This window comes from Arachis hypogaea, chromosome 19 (genome assembly GCF_003086295.3).
Source record: "Arachis hypogaea cultivar Tifrunner chromosome 19, arahy.Tifrunner.gnm2.J5K5, whole genome shotgun sequence".
Lineage (NCBI taxonomy): Eukaryota > Viridiplantae > Streptophyta > Magnoliopsida > Fabales > Fabaceae > Arachis > Arachis hypogaea.
In genome coordinates, this window is record NC_092054.1 from 81,927,620 (window position 1) to 81,933,909 (window position 6,290).

At 39.2% G+C, this 6,290-nt stretch overlaps 1 non-coding gene across 1 annotated transcript; it reads right to left on the reverse strand.

Annotated features, from left to right (window-relative positions):
- Positions 1 to 5,869: 5,869 nt before the first annotated feature.
- Positions 5,870 to 5,976, reverse strand: LOC112782004 (small nucleolar RNA R71). The gene has a single exon (XR_003192749.1). It is a non-coding gene; the product is annotated as a small nucleolar RNA R71 (small nucleolar RNA).
- Between the last annotated feature and the right edge of the window lie 314 nt (positions 5,977 to 6,290).

Genomic DNA, 6,290 nt, shown 5'->3' on the forward strand with positions numbered 1-6,290 from the left:
CAGTCACGCGCATGCGTCTCCATGCAAACTCCAATCCATGCGTACGCGTCAGGTACACGCACGCGTCGCTGTAAATTTCTCCAAATCGCGCGCACACGTGAGCCATGCGTGCGAGTCGATGCTCGCTGGTTATCTCCTTAGTTTCTTGTGTTCCTTCCATTTTTGCAAGCTTGATCTCCATCCTCTAAGCCATTCCTGCCCTATAAAGCCTGAAACACTTAACACACGGATCACGGCATTGAATGGTATAAAGGGAAATTAAAATACAAAAATTAAAGGCTTAGGAAGCAAGTTTTCAATCATAAAACAAAACTAGGAGGAAATTGTAAAATCATGCAAATAGTATGATTAAGTGTGTAAAAATTTGATAAGAGCCACTCAAATCAGCACAAGATAAACCATAAAATAGTGGTTTATCACACAGGAATTTGCACAGCACAAATCCCCTTCGGCAAGTGTACTGAATCATCAAGTAATAACTCACAAGAGTGAGGTCGATCCCACAGGGATCGATGGATTGAGCAACTTTAGTGAGGTGATTTGTCTAGTCAAGCGAATATTGAAAGGTTTTGGTGAAAATTTATGAACAGAATATAAATTCACAAGAAAAATGGAACAACAAAATGTAAAGTACTAGAAATTTAAATGCTGGAAGGTAAAGGACAGAAACTTAAGTGGCATAAAATGTAGAGTACTAGGAATTTAAATGCTGAAAAGTAAAGGACAAAAACTTAAATGGCATGAAATGTAAAGAGCTGAAACTTAAAGAGCAAGAAACTTAATTGAACTAAAGCTTAAATGACAAGAAAGTAAAAGCAAGAATGTAAATAACAATGGAAAATAGATTGCATGAAATATAAAGGGCTTTGGGTGCTGGGAATTAAAAGGAAGCAATAAATTCAAGGCAATTAAAGTGAACTCAAGGAAATCAAAGTGAAGAATAATAAAGAGAAAGATTCATTAGGGATTGGAGATATCATAATACATCATGAATCAATGGGTCTCAACTTCATTCTCAATCATATGAAGTAGATCTATAGCAGATTGTAATTAATTGAGTCTCAATTCCTTGGCAACCCAATTTCTCTAAACACAATCAATTTGCCAATTCCTTGATCTAATTGTCATGAGAAGAGGTTAAGTGCATTTTTCTTATCCATAAGCCACATAAGCTCTCAACATCTCAATTCCTCCTGAATGGTGTTGATCAAGAGAGTTAAGAGAGATAGAGCTTTAATCTAATTTCCATGATTTCCCTTCCAAGGCTCACATGGAAATTCAATGGATCTAAACCCCTTTCCGGAATGAATGGATCAAACTAAACATAGAAGTTATCTCTTAGCTACAACAAGCAGATTGAGAAGAAGAAGAATTTCATTCAATCATGTGAATTACAATAAAGCTCCTCCCCCTTAATGATGTGGGGTTTAGTTCATCATTGCTCAGCAAAATCAAAAAGAAAAGAAAAGTACATGAAAGTAAAAGAAAGTACAAAGAAAATGATTCAGGGTTTCCCAATTAGGGTCCCTGCTTCCCAGCCTTTCTTCTATCTTCAAAAACTATCATACTTATACACTTTCCAGATCAATCTTCAAGTCTTTGGATGTGGGCTTTGGCCTTAGTTGAAGCAAGTTAGGAGTGGCTCTCTCTGAAGTTAGCCAAGGGGTTAACTCACTAACGTTCTCATACTTGCATGGGAGCCATTGAGACTGAGATCAGCATTGGCCAAAGTTAATGCATTAACGGTGGCTAACGTTGTCTTTAAAATCCTTTAGGAACGTTGCCACTGGTGTTAGTTCAATAACATTCCCACTAACGTTCTTTCAGTCACGCGTACGCATCACCCATGCGTACAAGTCGCTGACCAATTTTCCATGCATTCCTCTTGAATTTGTCGAAGACGTTAGTGTGCTAATTTTAGGTAACGTTAGCACACTAACATTGGCACTTCTCCTTTTCTAGCAACATTGGTGAGCTTAACTTTGGGCCATCAACTTTGCTTGTCAACTTGGCAACGTTAGTGGGCAAAGTTAGTGAACTAACTTAGGCCACTAACTTTGCTTCCTCTTTGAGCCAACGTTAATGAGCAAAGTTAGTGAGCAAAGTTACTGAGCCTAACTTAGGCCACTAACTTTGCTTCCTCTTTAAGCCAACGTTGATGAGCAAAGTTAGTGAGCCTAACTTAGGCCACTAACTTTGCTTCCTCTTTGAGCCAACGTTAATGAGCAAAGTTAATGAGCAAAGTTAGTGAGAAAAATTAGTGAGCCTAACTTAGGCCACTAACTTTGCTTCCTCTTTGAGCCAACGTTGATAAGCAAAGTTAATGAGCAAAGTTAACGAGCAAAGTTACTGAGTAAAGTTAGTGAGCCTAACTTAGGCCATTAACTTTGCTTCCTCTTTGAGCCAACGTTAATGAGCAACGTTAGTGAGCCAACTTAGGCAACTAACGTTGCCTCTTCCTTCCTTGGCAACGTTAGCCATAGCGTTAGTGCACTAACTTTGGCCACTAATGCTATGGCCTCTGCTTCTTCTCTGCCCTTCCTTTGCTTCTTCTTACCTATCATCAATTAAACAAATGCATCAAAGCCTTGCCATAATCACAAGATAATGCATCATTCATTGCATAAAGTAATTCTTGCATAAATATCATGAAAATGCTCATAGTTAACAATGTTTGATTGAATCAAAGAATGCATACATTACTCATCCAAATGCTTACTTATTGCCTAAGAAAGTGCATAAAACCAAGTGAAAACTAATGAACAAGGCTTGTGAAACTAGCATAAGATTCCTAGGCATCAAGGGGTTGTCTAGCTCCTCTATCGCCGTGTCCCAAGCCAGGTGTTGTATCTTGATCTTCTCATAGCGTCGTTCAATGTAGTGCTCCAAACGAGCTATGTCCTCAACAAGCCGGTGGATCAGACGATAGAGTGGCTGTGATGATGATGATGGTGTTGGTGCTGAAGGGGTTGCTGAAGCTGAGGGTGATGCCAGGGCATCTTAGGCTAGTTTCACTAGCCTTTTTCTTTGTTTTTAATAGGTTTTATGTACTTTCTTGAGTTATAAGCAAGCAATTGGGGTAGAAATTCATGCATACCTAGATTCATCTAAATATGGTTAATTTGATGTAATTTTATGAGAATTATGTTATAATTAGTTGTGTGCTAAGAATGATGAGAATTCTTTAGCAACGCTTTGATGCATGTAATGGTTGATGATAGGTGAAGGAAAACATGGGAGGAAGTTGAAGAAGGAGCATGGAGAAGATAAAGGAGTAGCAACGTTGGTGGCAAAGTTGGACCACCAACGTTGTCTCAAACGTTGGAAGGGAGGCAGAGCAATTCTCTGCATAATGTGCTGGTGCTCACGTTTGAGGTAACGTTGATAAAATGTTCAATTCTGGAGCTAAAGAATTTTTGAGCGACACGTATGCGTCCAGGACGCGTACGCGTGAAAGAAGAAAATTTCTATATCCACATGCAAGCGTGAGACACGCGCACGCGTGGAATGGCAAAATTGACCATCCACGCGTACGCGCGGGTCACGCGTACGTGTCACCAAGCGAATGTTGGAGGTCCAACGTTGCCTCAAATGTTGCCTCCAACGTCCGCGATAAGGAGCCCAGAATTTGGAGGGACCGTTGCCAGTCCAACGCTGAGGCGAATGCTCTTCTACATGTTTTTAAAACCAAAAAATGGAATTTTTGCATCCACGCATATGCATACAGCACGCGCACGCATGGATGAGCTTTCTGACCCATGGGCGCAAACGCGCAAGGCACGCGTACGCATGGGTAGCAAAACGTTGGCCCTCCAACGTTGAGTCAAACACCAATAACAACAGATTTATCTGGTTTTTAAGAAGGGTGTTTGAGTCAACGTTGGCCATCAAACGTTGACTCCAACTTGAAGCATCAGAACTAGCAATTCAAACAGATCTCTTCTCAACAACAAAGGAAACCAATTGGAGCCATGTCAACCCAATTCCATCAAGGCCAAAAGCCCAATTCAGAGATTGAAGATCAATGGAAGAAAGTGTATAAATAGCTTAGAATTTAAGTTAGAAAGGACCATTATTTTACTGCACTTTCACTTTTGGTTCATTTTAATTTCCCGTAATGTATTTTTCAATTCCAATTTCCATTTTGAGAGCTATGAACAACTAAACCCATTTCATTGGGTTAGGGAGCTCTATTGTAATTCAATGGATCAATAGTAGTTTTCATCTTCTTCTTCTTTCTTTTCTCTTGATTTTACTAGAAAGCTTTCGTTCTTCATCAAATTGGGTAGTTATCTTGGGAAATAAGCTATTCATAATTGGATCTCCTCTGAACCTTAGAAGAGGAATGAGGAGATCATGCTAGAAATGCTTTCTCACATTGGAGTAGATTGGGGTTTGGATGGATATAGTGACATGTAATCCTACCAATACTTTGATCTATGAATTTGTGTGGTATAATCAGTGACCAAACTTTATCTCTTCCCATGAGCACTTAAATCAAGGAATTGGGCAATTGTTCATGCTTAGAGGGATTAGATTGCCAAGGAATTGTGATCTAATCACCTAAGATTGCCAAGGAGATCAATGAATGCATTGATTGAGGAAGAAATAAAAATGATTTGATCCGGAGAATTCAATATCTCCTAAAGCCTAATGAATCCTCATCTCTGATCTACCCATTCTATTTACTTTCTGCTCTTTAATTTCATGCTTAATTCCCCATTCCCATTTAATTTCTTGCAATTTAAGATTCTGCCATTTATTTTATCGCCATCTAATTTCTGTTAGTTAATTTCTTGCAATTTAAGTTTTCCGCCTATTTACATTCTGCAATTCTCAACCAAATCTGATTTCGCTCAACTAGCACAATTCTCCAATTAACATTGATCAACCAACCAATCCCTGTGGGATTCGACTTCACTCTACAGTGAGTTTTTACTTGACGACAATCCAGTGCACTTGCTGGTAGGAAATTGTTGAGAGACAGTTTTCGGGTGAATTAAGTTTATGGCGCCATTGCTAGGGATTGGTTTTGTATTGACAATTACTCAATTGGAGGATAACTAGATTGAGCACTTTTCTTTTCTTTTGATTATTTGAGTTTTAATTTCAGCTGTTTATTTTCGTTTTCTGCAATTTTAGTTGTTTCTCTTTATTTTTCTTTATTTACTTACTTTCCAGCAAGCTAACCCACTAACCATTTGATAAATTGCTCTAACCAAGCTAACTATACTCTATTTTAGTCAACTCTGCATTTGCTGTTCTTGTATTTGTTCCTTGTATGACAGGTAGGAGAAAGAAAACTTCAACCTCGTTTGATAGTGAACCGAAAAGAACCTTCCTGAGATTAAGGAGGGAAGCAAGAGGAAAGAGGGCTGTTGGTGCAGAAGAAGAGGAGGAAGACGTGGATATAACCATGGAGGATGATAGGGAAAACCATCATGAAGGAGAGGTGAACAATCATGTGAGAAGAGGTGCGGCTAACCCTGCTGGACAAGAGAGGAGAGTTCTTGGATCCTACTTCAATCCAAACCCAGAAAACTGTGGTAGCAGCATTCAAAAGCCAACTATCCATGCTAATAATTTCGAATTGAAGCCTTAGCTCATAACTCTTGTGTAAAACAACTGTTCTTTTGGAAGGAGTGCCCAAGAGGACCCTAATGAGCATCTCACTAAATTTCAAAGGATATGTGACAAAGTTAAATCTAATGGTGCTCATCCTGACACCTATAGGTTGCTATTGTTTTCATTTTCTTTGAGGGACAAAGCATCAAAATGGCTAGAATCGTTCCCCAAGGAAAGCTTGACAACTTGGGAGGATGTAGTGAATAGATTCTTAACATGATTCTACCCTCCACAAAAAGTAAACAGGCTGAGAACTGAAGTACAGACATTCAGACAACAGGATGGTGAGACTATTTATGAAGCATGGGAGAGGTTCAAGGATTTGACAAGGAAGTGCCCCCTGATATGTTTAATGAGTGGGTGCAACTTCACATATTTTATGAAAGGCTGAATTGTGAGTCAAAGAAAGCTGTAGACTACTCATCTGGAGGTTCTCTTAACAAGAAGAAGACCATTGAAGAAGCCATTGATGTTATAGAGATAGCAGCTGACAATGAGTATTTTTATGCCTCAGACAGAAGCAACAACAGGGGAGTTATGGAGTTAAACCATATGGATGCAATCTTGGCCCAGAATAAGATGATCACCAAGCAACTGGTTGAATTGACCAAGCAAATGGAGAAGAATCAGGCTACAGCTATCCACACTCAATCATCACCACAAGG